The 19,342-nt window shown below is 34.8% G+C and overlaps 1 protein-coding gene across 4 annotated transcripts in view; it reads left to right on the forward strand.

Annotated features, from left to right (window-relative positions):
* The window catches only part of LOC141406407 (uncharacterized), a 122,364-nt gene that overhangs the window by 94,281 nt on the left and 8,741 nt on the right, over positions 1-19,342 (forward strand). The window contains exon 1 of one of the 4 annotated variants that reach the window (XM_073991766.1): positions 9,058-9,374. The exons of the other annotated variants lie outside the window; for them this stretch is intronic. The gene's annotated coding sequence lies outside the window, so the exon portion shown is untranslated. Of the gene's footprint in view, positions 1-9,057; positions 9,375-19,342 lie in introns of those variants that run through there. 4 annotated transcript variants of the gene reach the window in all.

The raw sequence follows: 19,342 nt of genomic DNA on the forward strand, positions 1-19,342 counted from the left end.
AATTGTTGAGTAATGCATTTTTCTTGAAGCTTTTTTTTGTTACAATAATACTATTTTAAGAACAATAAAAATATCTAATCAATCCAATTAGTAAGAAATATTGAAAGCAGGCTGAATGAGAAATTTGAGAAAGTGACTGGAAAAATACTTTATAAGAAAAATACAATATCTAATATACCTTTAAACAAGAGTAAACCAAGTTAATACCCTCAGCCTATGTGTATATCCAAACAATCCACTGTGGGGCCAAAGGCAGTGTTGTGAGGTAACAAATCATAGGGGCAAGGTCTAGAATTTGTTTATAATGGGCTTAGAATTTCGTCCATTTCGGTTTAGATATAGATACAGCTCCCATATACATATATTTTTTCCAGATTTCAGGTTTTTATTTAATACAAAAGCATTCTAAACTTTTTCCAAAAATAAGATGTAGTTTTTTAAGTTATTTGTCCACTGTGAACCCTAAATGTCAAAATATGGCTAATTTAGTAAAAATGTATTTAAAAGCATAAAAATGCCGAAAATCGGGAGGTACCCTTACATGGGGGCATTATCAAAATGTGGAACCATGTCAATAATTTTTGGTGGAGAAATTTTTTGGCTACTGGAAACCCTTAAGTGTCGAAAAATATAGCTAAAACCCTTAAAATACCGAAAATCGGGCGGTACCGTTATATGGAGGCTATACGAAAACGTGAACCGATATAACCCATTTTCGAACTTATAAATACAAACACATGTACACAGAGAGTTCACTAATCACCGCTTCAGAGAATTGCCCAATCCTTCTGATGTTCGGGTAGCGGAAAGGACGTTCCGAGACATCATCAATGTTGCAGCCGCTCGCCATATACCTGCTGGTCGAATACCCTAAGTAAGACCAAATTTCCCAGCAGAGGCGACGGGATTAGCAAATGAACGTGATGATCTTCGTCGAACCAACCCCGACGACCCCAGAGTCAGGGACCTGACACAGGAAGTTAACAGGCTGGTCGGCGAACATAAGCGGAACAAGTGGTTAAATCATCTGAAGAGTTGCAACATTGGAGCCGGTATAAGCAAATTGTGGACAACGGTTAAGTCACTCTCGAACCCCGGAAGGAGGGATGACAGGACCTCAGTCACATTTGGCGAAGCTACGTTGACTGACCCGAAGAGGTGTGCAAGTTACTTCAATCGACTGTTTGTCGAGCACCCCGAGAGTGACAGGGCGAAGAGAAGAGTGTTACGTCGCATTAGATCTCTTTCTGCCGAGTATGAACCACCACAGTTTACAATGGATGATGTTGCGAATGCCATCAGGAACGCTAAATCATCCAAAGCGTTGGGCCCTGACGAAATTTCCATGGTAATGTTAAAACAGCTGGATGAGCCGGGAGTGGAGTATCTCACTAAAGTTCTCAACCTGTCGCTAGCCAACCTAATTGTTCCCGAAGTCTGGAAAATGGGCAGGGTGGTCCCGCTACTGAAGCCAGGCAAGGATGCCAGCAAAGGTGAATCGTACAGGCCGATTTCGCTTTTGTCCCCTGTAGCGATGACTCTTGAGGCCTTAGTCCTCCCCAGCATTAGAAATAGCTATCAAGTTGCCGATCATCAGCATGGATTCCGTAAGCAGCACAGCACGACAACAGCGCTGCACGCCATCTCCACACATATTTGTCGAGGACTCAACCAGGAGCGGCCGTGTGATAGAACAGTGATGGTGGCGCGTGACTTATCAAAAGCCTTTGATACTGTCAAGCACTCCACGCTGTTCGAGGACATCGAGCAGACAACCCTACGGCCAAGTCTGAAAAATTGGATAATCAACTATATGTGTGGTCGCCAGTGGTATGTGGAATTCAGGAACAAGAAATCCAAGCCCCGTAGAGTGAAACAGGGAGTTCCCCAAGGAGGGGTGATATCTCCGGAACTGTTTAACCTCTACCTTTTCTGTATTCCGCCCCCTCCAGACGGCATTGAGATCGTAACGTATGCGGATGATTGTACGATCCTGACGTCAGGTACCTACCCTGATGACATCTGTGAAAGACTGAACTCCTATTTAACCGATCTTACCACTTGTTTCCACTCGAGGAATATGCAGATATCCGCCACTAAATCGACGGCCACTCTGTTCACCACATGGACGGCGCAGTATAGAAGAGAGTTGAATATCAGGGTCGATGATAACAAAATTCCGACCACAAACTGCCCCAAAATTCAAGGGGTCACATTCGACACCACGTTCACGTCGTCCGCGCATGCCACAGCTATCTGCGATAAACTGAAATGTAGGAACAAGGTCCTCAAGTCCCCAGCCGGCAGCACTTGGTGTGCAGATAAAGAAACCTTGTTGACCACGTATAAAGCGATAGGTCGGTCTGTGGTAAGCCATGAGGCGCCAGTTTGGTCCCCAAATTTATGTGACACGCAGTGGGATAAGATTCAAATTTGTCAGAACGCCGCCCTGAGAACAGAAACAGAGTGCCTCCTCAAATCTACAGTGGACCATCTACATGAGGAAGCAAAGATTCTTCCAATACGACAACATAATGAGATGCTTGCTCGGGTGTTACCGTGAGAGCCATCCCAATCATCATCTGCTGGCCACCGATACACCCAGGCATATCAAGAAGGATATTCATGCTTTAGAGACGACGCACTGTGGTCGAAAGCACTGATCTAGCGGCGCGAAATAAATAACATGCAAACGAATTGAGATACGCCACTGAAATTTGGCACAAACTCAGCTTGTACCTGTGGGAAATAATGTGCCAAATATGAACAATATCGGCAGATGTTTTGGTATAGCCCCCATATAACGGTACCTTAAGATTTTCGGTATTTTTGAGGATTTAAGCCACAATTTCGTAGCAAATTACCTGTAATTTGGTACTTAGGGTTCCTAGTGGTCACAAAATATTTTCACCAAAAATTATGGACATAGATGCACGTTTTGATATAGCCCCCATGTAACCGTACCTCTCAATTTAAGGTATTTTGAATATCATGACCACATTTTTAAACCAACTTTGCTGTAATTTTGCATTCCGTGTTCCCACTACGTATAAAATCTTCTTACAAAACATTTTCAACACGGATTTATGTTTCGATGTAGCCCCTTTTATGGTACCCCCCGATTGTTTGAATTTTTACTTATTATCCCATATTTAATAACATATTTAGGTACAATATGGTATTATAGTGTCTCCGGGGGTAGAACTCCTCCTTGCAAACATTTCTCATGGTAGGTTAATGTTTTGATTTAGCTCCCATACAAATGCACAGCTAAATTTGTATGAATTTCATGCAAAATCCCTTATTTTAAAAATGCAGTCATCAAAAGATTTGCAAATATTTGCAGCCCTTATGTGGTTATTCCGTTTCCAGAGAGTCCAATTTCATTCCCCAAAAAATAATCGAACCTAAGTTCGGCCAAGTTTACAAGATGCACTCTATGGAACAATCGCGTGCAACCCATAAAAACACTAAAAATTTGAATTTTTTGAAAATTTATTGCTATATAACTAAGTACCTCCAGACCCCAAACTAATTTTTATAATTTAAATCACACCCTCTGCTATTAATTAAAAATAAATCTTGTCCAGTTTCATTACGAATTTATTTAATATTAAAATAAGTATGAAGATAATTTTTTTGCAACAATTTTAAAAAATTTGTTGCAACAAAAACTCTTGTATTTGATAGTGAATAACTGAGTGAATATTTACAACAACAAAAATGGAAAAACAAAATCTTTGTCTGCAAAGTGTCTGTAATCGATGCAATGGAAAATATTTCGCAATTTTATAGTTCGATTTTTTGACTTTAGCGCCGCTAGATCAGTGATTTCGACCAGTGTGCGACGGTCCAACAATATGGGAGAGTACCTCTAGATCAACAGGCATATCAGGCAGGTTTGAACAGCATTCACACGGACACAGTTGGTAAGACCATAAGCAATTATTGTGTGAATGCAGTCATCGGAGCACATCCCCCATCTATCACAGCTGAAGAACGTCAGGTTCCACGACAAACCAGAGTAGTTTTGGCTCAATTACGCTCGGGATATTGCAGTCGCCTAAATTCCTATTGGGCGGGAAACGATCGCACCGTGCAAGACATCTCCCCGTATGCGGCATGGGCCCGCACGATACTAAGCACCTATTCAACTGCCCCTCAACCCTACTCATCTGACTCCAGTGGATCTGTGGTTACATCCCATCGAAGTAGTCAACTTCCTGGAACTGGAGATAGACCCAGAGCCAGATTGAACAGGAGAACGAATATTTGTTTAGATGAAATATAAATACAAATCCAAAATCCACAAAAACACATACCCAAGAGTAAGGCAATGGGTCTCCCTTGAGCGTAAATTTACTCTCGCTCACAACCTGTGTAGTCTCTAACTGGTGGTGACCGAGAGTAAATTTACGCTCAAGGGAGACCAATTGTCTTACTCCGACATACACACATTTATAAATGGTGGTGGTTTTATTATTGTAATGTATAGAAATACCAAACACAAAAGCAACAACAGACGCGTAGATTCAAACAAAATTGCAAATAAAGAAATAGTGTCACACTTTGAGAAAGAAAAACAAATGAAAACTATTAATTATGAAATATAGAAACATCGTTGAACGCTTCTCGTTAGCTGTAAAATAAAGCACATTCTCCTTAACATTGAAATCATCAACGGGAAATCGGCATCTGAAATCAAATGATTATATAATGTAATAAATAGGTACATCCATATTTCAAATGTATGCATGTATATTAAAAATTTATTAATTTTATTACCAATATTAAATGCTGTTTCTTCCTTGTCCATTAAAATATTTCCATTCACCTTTTTTATTCAATTATAAAATTTCCAATTATAAAATGTATTGGGCATTTACTGTCTTTACTCAATGATTGCCTTTAAAAAAACTGAAGAAAAAGAGCAGCATAATTCATAACATTTATTTCTTTTCCTCTTCGCTTGCTACGTTGGTTAACAACAACAAAGCACGAAGCACACGTGTTTGGCCGCATACACACCATCAAAACACAAACAAACTTTTTTACCCTTCCGTCTTCGCTTATGCGGCTTCTATTACACCATAAGCACAGCTGTTTATTATAAAACAGCATTCCGCAGCCGCAAGAGCCCTGTTGTTACACTCTTTGATCCACAGACCGAACTAAGAAAAGATCTCTAGTTCTCTCTGTTTAGTGCTTCGCTTTCTTGAATACCGCGCCTTGTCTTCTCTTCACCCACTTGTTTGCGCCATCTATTCTTTGGCCTGCCAATTCTGCGTGCACCGCCATGTGGCCCGAATTTATACGCCTTTTTAGCGGGTTCATCATCGCTCATTCTTATGAAATGGCCTAGCCAACGCAATCGCTGCATCTCGATACGTTACTGATCTCGTAATGCCATTGTATAGCTGATACAGCTCGTGGTTCATGCGACGTCGATATTCACCGTCAACGCAGATTGGTCCGTAGATCTTTCGAAGAATTTTTCTCTTAAACACACCAAGCACTGCCATGTCTGCTTGCGCAAGTACCTAGGCTTCGGAGCCATACATCAGCAGGGTAGTATCAGTGTTTTGTAAAGCGTTATTTTTGTTTGAGGAGTTGTGGCTTTGTTTTTAAAGTGCTTACTTAAGCCAAAGTAGCATCTGTTGGTCAATACAATTCTTTTTTTTATTTCACAACTGATGTCGTTTGTTGTGTGCCGAGGTAGACGAAGTCGTTTAATACCTCAATATTATAGGAACCTACTTCCACAGTCGGTCCGAGCTCAATGGACGCTTTGCGCGTCGACACCATCAATTTCAGACCCACTTTCGCAGATTCTGCTTCGACCTTCCTAAAGGTATCAGTTACTTCCTTTACTGATCGTCCCATGATGTCTATGTCATCAGCATAGGCAAGTAACATGTGGCTATTGGTGTAAATTGTGCCATTTCTTTTGACATTTGCATCTCGTATTACCTTTTCCAGCAAAATGTTGAATAGGTCACACGAAAGGCTGTCTACTTGTCTGAAACCTCTTTTGGTACAAAATTCTTCGGAGAGGTTATTTCCAATTTTAACTGAGGACCTAGTATCAGTTAGAGTCATCTTACAAAGCCGGATGAGCTTTGCGGGAATACCAAATTCAGACATTGCATGGAATACCTTTGATCGGAGGGGACTGTCGAATGCTGCTTTATAATCGACAAAAAGGTGGTAGGTGTCGATCTGCATCTCTTGGGTCTTCTCCAGGATTTGGCGCAGGGTAAATATCTGGTCAATGGTGGACTTGCCAGGTCTAAAGCCATGGTCCAATTATTTCGTTGACCATTGGCTTTAGTCGTTCGCACAATATCCCTGACACTATCTTGTAGGCAATAGGAAGAAGACTTATGCCCCTATAGTTGAAGCATACCGTCTTATCTCCTTTCTTATGGACGGGACACAGGATGCTCAGGTTCCAAACGTCGGGTACGCATTCTTCCTGCCAGATGGTGCTAACTAGCTGATGCATACAACTTATCAGCGCGTCGCCTACGGTTTTAAAGAGCTCGGCTGGTAGGCCGTCGGCTTCTGCTGCCTTATTATTCTTCAGCCGGTTCATTGCTGTCTTTACCTCATCTTGGCCGGGTGGTATACATTCAATACATGCAGCCTATCGATGTCCAACTTCCGCGTTGTGTCTGTTCGCACTTTGTTTGTAACGTTTAATCTGGTACGTACCTTTGCTGCAACAGGGTAGTGGTCCGAGTCTATGTTTGCTCCTCGGAACGATCGTACATCCAACACGCTCGATGAATGTCTTCCATCTATCACAACGTGATCAATTTGATTACTTGTTCTTTGATCTGGAGACAGCCAGGTGCCCTTATGAATATCGAGATGATTAAATCTGTTTTTTGAAGCTGCAAAATGCATCAGCTTCATACCATTATCAGATGTTTCACTGTGGAGACTGAAATTCCCGACTGTTGGGCCAAATATATTCTCCTTTCCAATTTTGAAAAAAATATTCTTTAAAAATCCACGTTTATAGGTCTGAGGGTCGTTGAAAAAAATTTGCTTTAAAAATCCACGTTTATAGGTCTGGATTTTTAAAGAATATTTTTTCAACGACCCTCAGACCTATAAACGTGGATTTTTAAAGAATATTTTTTCAACGACCCTCAGACCTATAAACGTGGATTTTTAAAGAATATTTTTTCAACGACCCTCAGACCTATAAACGTGGATTTTTAAAGAATATTTTTTCAACGACCCTCAGACTTATAAACGTGGATTTTTAAAGAATATTTTTTTCAACGACCCTCAGACCTATAAACGTGGATTTTTGAAGAATATTTTTTCAACGACCCTCAGACCTATAAACGTGGATTTTTAAAGAATATTTTTTTCAAGGACACTCAGACCTATAAACGTGGATTTTTAAAAACTATTTTTCAACGGCCCTCAGACCTATAAACGTGGATTTTTAAAGAATATTTTTTTTTCAACGACCCTCAGACCTATAAACGTCGATTTTTAAAGAATATTTTTTTTCAACGACCCTCAGACCTATAAACGTGGATTTTTAAAGAATATTTTTTTTCAACGACCCTCAGACCTATAAACGTGGATTTTTAAAGAATATTTTTTTTCAACGACCCTCAGACCTATAAACGTGGACTTTTAAAGAATATTTTTTCCAACGACCCTCAGACCTATAAATGTGGATTTTTAAAGAATATTTTTCAACGACCCTCAGACCTATAAATGTGGATTTTTAAAGAATATTTTTCAACGACCCTGTATAGGTCTGAGGTTCCTTGAAAAAAATATTCTTTAAAAATCCACGTTAATGGGTCTGAGGGTCGTTGAAAAAATATTCTTTAAAAATCCACTTTTATAGGTCTGAGGATCGTTGAAAAAAATATTCTTTGAATCGGCGGCATACACTCATTGATATGCGAGAAGTCTCCCTGGTCTTTTCAAGGACTTTTGGGAACATATGTACATATGTACACCAAATTCTTCTCTTCAATTCCTTTTCCTCCAACAATAGAACTTATCCGAATCACACAACCCTGACGAACAAAATGGAATAATAACATCAGCAGTAGCAACGCTTTATGGGCTTTAGAATGTAAAAACAAAAATATTTCATTGTTTTGTTTTCGTTTTTCGCAGTTAATAGCCTCGTATCTAATAAAATTAATTATTATTTGTTTTTCATTTTATCACGACTTTTGTGCAGCGGCATTTGTTGGTCGGCATTGGAGGTCGCCTCCTTTTTTTGTTTATCAGCAGCGGCAAATTCAGATTTGCTGAGAATTGTTGACTGTCGACTGGGTTGGTTGGTTGGTTGATGTTCCACAAAAACTTCTCTTATCTAGCGTTAGTTCGTATTTGAACATCTGTTCATGTTTGTTCATTGACGATGAGAAGTGGAACCGAGGCAGTATTTCAAGGAAATTCTCAAAGCTATTATCGTCGTTGATAAAATGATTTATTTGATCTGAATGGAATATTGTGAACAGAAATATTGAATGCTATATATTAGGAGGGGAAGATACGAGTACAAATATATTGGTGCATGATGAAGCAAGGTTATAAGGGGCAGTTAGTCGAGAGGTTTATGCAACATAAATTTATAAATTGGTAATTAAATTCTTAGGGATACCTCTAGTAAAAATGTCAACTCTAACCGAGGTGGGCCCCTAAACAACATAAAAGCCAAATCAAAACCAATACCTCGGGAAGTATAAACCAAGAAATTTTATATCATTATGATCGGGATGACAAGGTACCAGTGGTTTAAAATTTCAACATGCCTCAAAATAACATTTAAGCCAGACTTGGAATGTCTCATATGCCCATTCATTCCTTGATGAACAATGCTTATTTATTTCAAAGGGATTTGTAAAAAATAATTGTATTAATTGTTTTTTTTTTTTTTTTTTTTGCATTGACATTGACGGTGGATTCATTCTGTAAACATGCCAATGAACAATGAAAAAAAAAACATAAAAAATAAACTGGAATTACAAAACCAAGTTTAGCATTAATTAAACGCAAAAGCTTTAGTTTTTTGTTGTTGCTTTGCCTTTGTTGTTTATTATTGTTTAGCGTTCTATTCTTGCTACTTGCAAAACTGCATCACAGCATAGCTCAAAAACTCGAAAGCTTAACTGGAGTGCAAATAAAATGACAGAATAACAAATGCCAGCGCTTCATTAGTGGCCGCTGTCAGAGTTTGACTTAAAAAATCAACTTCAAATCAATTTATAGTTTTTGTTTTAATCTCGTTGTGATATGATGTCACTCTTCGAAGAGTGGCTCAGCTTAATCTGAGGTGGTTTTGAATATAATGTGATTAAAAAATCTACAACGCTTATCGAGTTCATGTGAGTTTGAGTTTTATTGAGCTATGATATTCATTTGTGATAAATTAGATTACAACATACACCACACACAGCAACACATTGCACTGCCGCTTGATTTGAATGGCGCCAATTCAAATTTAACTAAGTGAAGATTATTTTAATTATTCAAAGAATGAAGAGTTGCATTTTTTCATGATTTCTCTGTTCAAGAATCGACTATTTTTTTAAAATGTTAAAATATTGTCCTTTATAAATATGTGAAAAAAAATCCGCGTAGCTTAACAAATATTTTTTTGAAAAATTTACGATGCCTAAAAATTTTTTTAAAAAAATCCGAGCAGCTTGAAAAATATTTTCTTGAAAAATTTACGATGCCTAAAATTTTTTATAAAAAAATCCACGGTGCCTAAGAAATATTTTCTTTAAAAATGACGATGCCTAAAAAATATATTCTTAAAAAATCTACGTTGCGTAAAAACTATTTTGTGACAAAATCCAGTTGCGTAAAAAATATTTTCTTAAAAAATCCAGGTTGCGTAAAAATATTTTCTCAAAAAATCCACGTTGCCTACAAATATTTTCTTAAAAAATCCACGTTGCCTAAAAATATTTTCTTAAACAATTATTTTTCTTAATTTTCTTAAAAAAGTTACGTTGCCTAAAAAATATTTTTTTTAAAAAATTCACGTTGTCTAAAAAATGTTTTCTTAAAAAATCCACGTTGCCTAAAAAATAGTTTCTAAAAAGTCCACGTTGCCTTCAAAACTATTTTCTTAAAAATCCACATTGTATAAAAAAAATTTCTTAAAAAATTCACGGTGCCTAAAAAGGTCCATGATCTGCGAATCTGCACCTGGAATGTTCGCACTCTTTATAGAGAAGGTGCAGTCTTCGCATTGGCAGACGTACTTGAAAAGTACAAGACCGATATTACTGCCATACAGGAAATACGATGGATTGGGAAAGGCGTCACAACAACACCTAAAGGTGACGCACTGTATTATAGCTGCCATGACGTAAAGCATCCCCCCATACCATTGCTATCGCAAACGATTAGTTTTCGAATGTTTTTCGATAGTTTTGCGGATATTTTGTTCGAAAACGACACACGAGAACGAATTGAAAACGATTCATTCGTCGCTCAGTTTGTGGCAGGAAAACCTTCGAATTCGAATATCGTTAATAATATTATTTGCGAATGAAAGATGATAGTTTTTACGATAGTGGCGAAAAACATTTTTTGTGGTGTTTCTTGATGTTTCTGTTATGTACCTTTTTCCGTTTTTATTTCTTTATGTTTGCGACTCGATATGTAACTGTTGATAAACATTGTTGTCTGTTTGGTAACCTACCCATATGTTGTCTTTATCAACACTTATTGTCTATATCATACGTAGCATTTATATCGAAATTATTTGAAAAAAGCAAATGGGATTTTTTTACAAACAGTATAAATTTTTTTTTTGAAACAAAAAAATTTCATACTAAAAAATGTTTCTCGAAACAATTTTTCTTGTGAAGAAAAAACATTCGCCAAATGTTCGAAAACGATATCGTTGTTAAAATTTTGACGAACAAAAGAACAACGTGCTTGTGTACACCCGAAAAACATTTGCCAATTCTTCGAATGTGATATCGTTTTCGAAAGTTGTGCCGAACATTCGAATAATATCCGCAATTGGTATGAGGGCGTCACAACAACACCTAAAGGTGACGCACTGTATTATAGCTGCCATGACGTAAAGCATGAGTTTGGTTGCGGATTCGTAGTTAGTCGGAGACTAAAACATCTGGTATCCAGCTTCACCCCAGTGAATGAAAGACTTGCTGCAATTCGAATAAAAGCAAAATTCTTCAACATCAGCTTTATTTGCGCTCATGCTCTCACTGAAGAAAAGGACGAACAGACCAAAGATATATTTTACGAGCGCTTAGAAGAAACATATGACCGTTGCCCTGCCCATGACATTAAAATCATTCTAGGCGATTTTAATGCCAAAATTGGAAAGGAGAATATCTTTGGCCCAACAGTCGGGAAATTCAGTCTCCACAGTGAAACATCTGACAATGGTATGAGGCTGATAGACTTTCCAGCTGCAAACAAGTAAAAAAATCGTTAAGTTCGGTCGGGCCGAACTTTTTATACCCTCCACCACAAATTTCAGCCATTTCGGTGGATTAATGTGGCCACAACCTTCAAAATACCGAAATTCGGAAGGTACCGTTCTATGGGGGCTATATGATGTCGTGGACCTATACCTACAAATTTCTGGGGGAAAGTTTTATACGCCTAAAGAAGACTAAATACCAAATTTCAGCCATCTCTATGTGATAATGAGGTTAAAACGTTCAAAATATCGAAAATCGGGAGATATTGTATTATGGGGGCTATATCAACACATGGACCTATATAAACATTTTATGGTAGACATGTTTCTTAGCCTCTAGAAACACAAAATACAAAGTTACAACCGATTCTTTGGTTAAGTGGGACTAATACATTCAAAATATATTAAAATGACGCGTACTTTATAAGGGGCCTTATGTGGGGGTTATACCAAAACGTGGACCTATATAACCCAACTTTGGTAGGAATGTTTTCTGGCCTCTGAAGACACAAAATACCAAATTACAACCAATTCGGTGGTAAAATGGGCCAAATATCTTAAAAATTCCTTAAAACGACGACGCGTCACGCGTCATTTTGTATGGGGGCTATACGAAAGCGTGGACCTACATAGCCCACTTTCAATACCAAAAGTCCTACGTAAATATAACATATTTTCCCAAAATTTCATCAACCTACGTCAATCCGTTCGGACGCTAGAGTGATTTCCACAGACGGACAGACGGACGGACATGGCTATATCGATGTAGAATTGCACGCTGATCAAGAATATATATACTTTGTGTGGTCTACAATGATTATTTCGAGTAGTTACAAACGTAGTGACAAACTTAATATACCCCAAGGTAATTTGGTAACTGATACAGATAGTGTGCTCAGGATATGGAAAGAACATTTTTCAAAACTGTTGGTATCCAATAGCAGCGAAGACGACGAAGATACCACAGACCCAATCCCTGGAGATGATATTGAATGTATACCGCCCAGCCAAGATGAGGTAAAGACAACAATAAATCGGCTGAAGAATAATAAGGCAGCAGGAGCCGATGGCTTATCAGCCGAGCTGTTCCAAACCGGAGGCGACACGCTGATAAGGTGTATTCATCAGCTAGTTAGCACCATCTGGCAGGAAGAACGAGTACCCGATGATTGGAACCTGAGTATCCTGTGCCCCGTCCACAAGAAGGGAGATAAGACTGTATGCTCTAACTATAGGGACATGAGTCTACTACCGATTGTCTACAAGATCGTGTCAGGAATATTGTGCGAACGACTAAAGCCCATGGTCAACGAGATAATTGGACCATACCAATGCGGCTTTAGACCTGGCAAGTCCACCATTGAACAGATATTTACCCTGCGGCAAATCCTGGAGAAGACCCAAGAGATGCAGATCGACACCTACCACCTTTTTGTCGATTATAAAGCAGCCTTCGACAGCCCGCTGCGTTCAAAGGTATTCCAAGCCATGTCTGAATTTGGTATCCCCGCAAAGCTCATCCGGCTTTGTAAAATGACTTTAACTTACACGAGATCCTCAGTTAAAATAGGAAAGAACCTCTCCGAAGAGTTTTGTACCAAAAGAGGTTTCACACAAGGAGACAGCCTTTCGTGTGATCTGTTCAACATCCTCCTGGAAAAGGTTATACGAGAGGCAAACGTCAAAAAAGTGGCACAATCTACACCAATAGGCACATGTTACTTGCTTATGCTGATGATATAGACATCATGGGACGATCAGTAAAAGAAGTAACTGATACCTTTATGAAGGTCGAAGGAGAATCTGCTAAAGTGGGTCTGGCGGTAAACGGTGAGAAGACCAAGTTAATGGTGTCGACGCGCAATGCGTCCATTGAGCTCGGACCGACTGTGGAAGTTGGTTCCTATAATATTGAGGTAGTAAAAGACTTCGTCTACCTCGGCACCTCCGTAAACACAACAAACGACATCAGTTGTGAAATAAAAAGAAGAATTGTATTGGCCAACAGATGCTACTTTGGTTTAAGTAAACAGTTTAAAAACAAAGCCACATCTCGTCAAACAAAAATAACGCTCTACAAAACACTGATACTACCCGTGCTGATGTATGGCTCCGAAGCCTGGGCACTTGCGCAAGCAGACATGACAGTGCTTGGTGTGTTTGAGAGAAAAATTCTTCGAAAGATCTACGGACCAATCTGCGTTGACGGTGAATATCGACGTCGCATGAACCACGAGCTGTATCTGCTATACAACGACATCAATATAGTTAAACGTATCGAGATGCAGCGATTGCGTTGGCTAGGCCTTATCATAAGAATGAGCTATGATGAACCCGCTAAAAAGGCGTATAAATACGGACCGCTTGGCGGTGCACGCAGAAATGACAGGCCAAGGAATAGATGGCGCAAACAAGTGGATGATGAGATGAAAAGGCGCGGTATTCCAGAGTGCGAAGCAACAAATAGAGAGGAATGGAGATCTCTTCTTAGTTCGGCCTATAGAATAAATGTTCTGTAATGGGCCAGCTAAGTAAGTAAGCCTAAAAATATATTTTTTTTAAATCCACGTTGCCTAAAAAATATTTTCTTAAAAAATCCAAGTTTCCCAAAAATATTTTCCTAAAAAAATCCATGATGCCCAAAAAAATATTTTCTTAAAAAAATCCATGATGCCCAAAAAAATATTTTCTTAAAAAATCCACGTTGTTAAAAAATATTTTCTTAAAAAATCCAAGTTGTTAAAAAATATTTTCTTAAAAAATCCACGTTGCCTAAAAAATATTTTCTTAAAAAATCCAAGTTGCCTAAAAAATATTTTCTTAAAAAATCCACGTTGCCTAAAAAATATTTTCTTAAAAAATCCACGTTGTCTAAAAAATATTTTCTTAAAAAATCCACGTTGCCTAACAAATATTTTCTTAAAAAATCCACGTTGTCTAAAAAATATTTTCTTAAAAAATCCACGTTGCCTAAAAATATTTTCTTAAAAAATCCACGATGCCTAAAAAATATTTTCTTAAAAAATCCACGTTGCCTAAAAAATATTTTCTTAAAAAATCCACGTTGCCTAAAAAATATTTTCTTAAAAAATCCACGTTGCCTAAAAAATATTTTCTTAAAAAATCCACGTTGCCTAAAAAATATTTTCTCAAAAAATCCACGGTGCCAAAAATATTTTCTTAAAAAATCCACGTTGCCTAAAAAATATTTTCTTAAAAAATCCACGTTGCTTAAAAAATATTTTCTTAAAAAATCCACGTTGTCTAAAAAATATTTTCTTAAAAAATCCACGTTGCCTAAAAAATATTTTCTTAAAAAATCTACGTTGCCTAAAAAATATTTTCTCAAAAAATCCACGGTGCCAAAAATATTTTCTTAAAAAATCCACGTTGCCTAAAAAATATTTTCTTAAAAAATCCACGTTGTCTAAAAAATATTTTCTTAAAAAATCCACGTTGCCTAACAAATATTTTCTTAAAACATCCACATTGTCTAAAAAATATTTTCTTAAAAAATCCACGTTGTCTAAAAAATATTTTCTTAAAAAATCCACGTTGCCTAAAAATATTTTCTTAAAAAATCCACGTTGCCTAAAAAATATTTTCTTAAAAAATCCACGTTGCCTAAAAAATATTTTCTTAAAAAATCTACGTTGCCTAAAAAATATTTTCTCAAAAAATCCACGGTGCCAAAAATATTTTCTTAAAAAATCCACGTTGCCTCAAAAACATTTTCTTAAAAAATCCACGTTGCCTAAAAAATATTTTCTTAAAAAATCCACGTTGCCTAAAAAATATTTTCTTAAAAAATCCACGTTGCCTAAAAAAAATATTTTTTCTTTTAAAAAATCCAAGTTGCCAAAAAAATTTTCTTAAAGAATCCATGCGTAAAAAATATTTTCTTAAAAAATCCACGTTTCCATATTTTCTTAAAAAATGCACGTTTCCATATTTTCTTAAAAAATCCACGTTTCCATATTTTCTTAAAAAATCCACGTTGCCTAAAAAATATTTTCCTAAAAAATCCACGTTGCCTAAAAAATATTTTCCTAAAAAATCCACGTTGCCTAAAAAATATTTTCTTAAAAAACCCAATTTGCCTAATTAATATTTTCTTAAAAAATCCACGTTGCCTAAAAAATATTTTCTTAAAAAACCCAATTTGCCTAATTAATATTTTCTTAAAAAATCTACGTTGCCTAAAAAATATTTTCTTAAAAAATCCACGTTGCCTAAAAAATATTTTCTTAAAAAATCCACGTTGCCTAAAAAATATTTTCTTAAAAAATCAACGTTGCCTAAAAAATATTTTCTTAAAAAATCCACGTTGGCTAAAAAATATTTTCTTAAAAAATCCCCGTTGCCTAAAAAATATTTTCTTAAAAATCCACGTTGCGTAAAAATATTTTTTTAAAAAACCCAATTTGCCCAACAAATATTTTCTTAAAACATCCACATTGTCTAAAAAATATTTTCTTAAAAAATCCACGTTGTCTAAAAAATATTTTCTTAAAAAATCCACGTTGCCTAAAAAATATTTTCTTAAAAAATCCACGTTGTCTAAAAAATATTTTCTTAAAAAATCCACGTTGCCTAACAAATATTTTCTTAAAACATCCACATTGTCTAAAAAATATTTTCTTAAAAAATCCACGTTGTCTAAAAAATATTTTCTTAAAAAATCCACGTTGCCTAAAAATATTTTCTTAAAAAATCCACGTTGCCTAAAAAATATTTTCTTAAAAAATCCACGTTGCCTAAAAAATATTTTCTTAAAAAATCTGCGTTGCCTAAAAAATATTTTCTCAAAAAATCCACGGTGCCAAAAATATTTTCTTAAAAAATCCACGTTGCCTCAAAAACATTTTCTTAAAAAATCCACGTTGCCTAAAAAATATTTTCTTAAAAAATCCACGTTGCCTAAAAAATATTTTCTTAAAAAATCCACGTTGCCTAAAAAATATTTTCCTAAAAAATCCACGTTGCCTAAAAAATATTTTCTTAAAAAATCCACGTTGCCTAAAAAATATTTTCTTAAAAAATCCACGTTGCCTAAAAAATATTTTCTTAAAAAATCCACGTTGCCTAAAAAAAAATATTTTTTCTTTTAAAAAATCCAAGTTGCCAAAAAAATTTTCTTAAAGAATCCATGCGAAAAAAATATTTTCTTAAAAAATCCACGTTTCCATATTTTCTTAAAAAATGCACGTTTCCATATTTTCTTAAAAAATCCACGTTTCCATATTTTCTTAAAAAATCCACGTTGCCTAAAAAATATTTTCCTAAAAAATCCACGTTGCCTAAAAAATATTTTCCTAAAAAATCCACGTTGCCTAAAAATATTTTCTTAAAAAATCCAATTTGCCTAATTAATATTTTCTTAAAAAATCTACGTTGCCTAAAAAATATTTTCTTAAAAAATCCACGTTGCCTAAAAAATATTTTCTTAAAAAATCCACGTTGCCTAAAAAATATTTTCTTAAAAAATCAACGTTGCCTAAAAAATATTTTCTTAAAAAATCCACGTTGCCTAAAAAATATTTTCTTAAAAAATCCACGTTGCCTAAAAAATATTTTCTTAAAAATCCACGTTGCGTAAAAATATTTTTTTAAAAATCTATGTTGCCCAACAAATATTTTCTTAAAACATCCACATTGTCTAAAAAATATTTTCTTAAAAAATCCACGTTGTCTAAAAAATATTTTCTTAAAAAATCCACGTTGCCTAAAAAATATTTTCTTAAAAAATCCACGTTGTCTAAAAAATATTTTCTTAAAAAATCCACGTTGCCTAACAAATATTTTCTTAAAAAATCCACGTTGTCTAAAAAATATTTTCTTAAAAAATCCACGTTGCCTAAAAATATTTTCTTAAAAAATCCACGTTGCCTAAAAAATATTTTCTTAAAAAATCCACGTTGCCTAAAAAATATTTTCTTAAAAAATCTACGTTGCCTAAAAAATATTTTCTCAAAAAATCCACGGTGCCAAAAATATTTTCTTAAAAAATCCACGTTGCCTCAAAAACATTTTCTTAAAAAATCCACGTTGCCTAAAAAATATTTTCTTAAAAAATCCACGTTGCCTAAAAAATATTTTCTTAAAAAATCCACGTTGCCTAAAAAAAAATATTTTTTCTTTTAAAAAATCCAAGTTGCCAAAAAAAATTTTCTTAAAGAATCCATGCGTAAAAAATATTTTCTTAAAAAATCCACGTTTCCATATTTTCTTAAAAAATGCACGTTTCCATATTTTCTTAAAAAATCCACGTTTCCATATTTTCTTAAAAAATTCACGTTTCCATATTTTCTTAAAAAATCCACGTTTCCATATTTTCTTAAAAAATCCACGTTGCCTAAAAAATATTTTCCTAAAAAATCCACGTTGCCTAAAAAATATTTTCTTAAAAAATCCAATTTGCCTAATTAATATTTTCTTAAAAAATCAACGTTGCCTAAAAAATATTTTCTTAAAAAATCCACGTTGCCTAAAAAATATTTTCTTAAAAAATCCACGTTGCCTAAAAAATATTTTCTTAAAAAATCAACGTTGCCTAAAAAATATTTTCTTAAAAAATCCACGTTGCCTAAAAAATATTTTCTTAAAAAATCCACGTTGCCTAAAAAATATTTTCTTAAAAAATCCACGTTGCCTAAAAAATATTTTCTTAAAAAATCCACGTTGCCTAAAAAAAAATATTTTTTCTTTAAAAAATCCAAGTTGCCAAAAAAAATTTTCTTAAAGAATCCATGCGTAAAAAATATTTTCTTAAAAAATCCACGTTTCCATATTTTCTTAAAAAATGCACGTTTCCATATTTTCTTAAAAAATCCACGTTTCCATATTTTCTTAAAAAATGCACGTTTCCATATTTTCTTAAAAAATCCACGTTTCCATATTTTCTTAAAAAATCCACGTTGCCTAAAAAATATTTTCCTAAAAAATCCACGTTGCCTAAAAAATATTTTCTTAAAAAATCCAATTTGCCTAATTAATATTTTCTTAAAAAATCAACGTTGCCTAAAAAATATTTTCTTAAAAAATCCACGTTGCCTAAAAAATATTTTCTTAAAAAATCCACGTTGCCTAAAAAATATTTTCTTAAAAAATCAACGTTGCCTAAAAAATATTTTCTTAAAAAATCCACGTTGCCTAAAAAATATTTTCTTAAAAAATCCACGTTGCCTAAAAAATATTTTCTTAAAAAATCCACGTTGCCTAAAAAATATTTTCTTAAAAAATCCACGTTGCCTAAAAAAAATATTTTTTCTTTTAAAAAATCCAAGTTGCCAAAAAAAATTTTCTTAAAGAATCCATGCGTAAAAAATATTTTCTTAAAAAATCCACGTTTCCATATTTTCTTAAAAAATGCACGTTTCCATATTTTCTTAAAAAATCCACGTTTCCATATTTTCTTAAAAAATGCACGTTTCCATATTTTCTTAAAAAATCCACGTTTCCATATTTTCTTAAAAAATCCACGTTGCCTAAAAAATATTTTCCTAAAAAATCCACGTTGCCTAAAAAATATTTTCTTAAAAAATCCAATTTGCCTAATTAATATTTTCTTAAAAAATCCACGTTGCCTAAAAAATATTTTCTTAAAAAATCCACGTTGCCTAAAAAATATTTTCTTAAAAAATCCACGTTGCCTAAAAAATATTTTCTTAAAAAATCAACGTTGCCTAAAAAATATTTTCTTAAAAAATCCACGTTGCCTAAAAAATATTTTCTTAAAAAATCCACGTTGCCTAAAAAATATTTTCTTAAAAATCCACGTTGCGTAAAAATATTTTTTTAAAAATCTATGTTGCCCAACAAATATTTCCTTAAAAAATCCACGGTACCAAAAAATATTTTCTTCAAAAATCCATGTTGCCT

Source organism: Musca autumnalis, unplaced genomic scaffold (assembly GCF_047663935.1).
Source record: "Musca autumnalis isolate F117 unplaced genomic scaffold, ASM4766393v1 scaffold_5, whole genome shotgun sequence".
In the NCBI taxonomy this organism is placed as follows: domain Eukaryota; kingdom Metazoa; phylum Arthropoda; class Insecta; order Diptera; family Muscidae; genus Musca; species Musca autumnalis.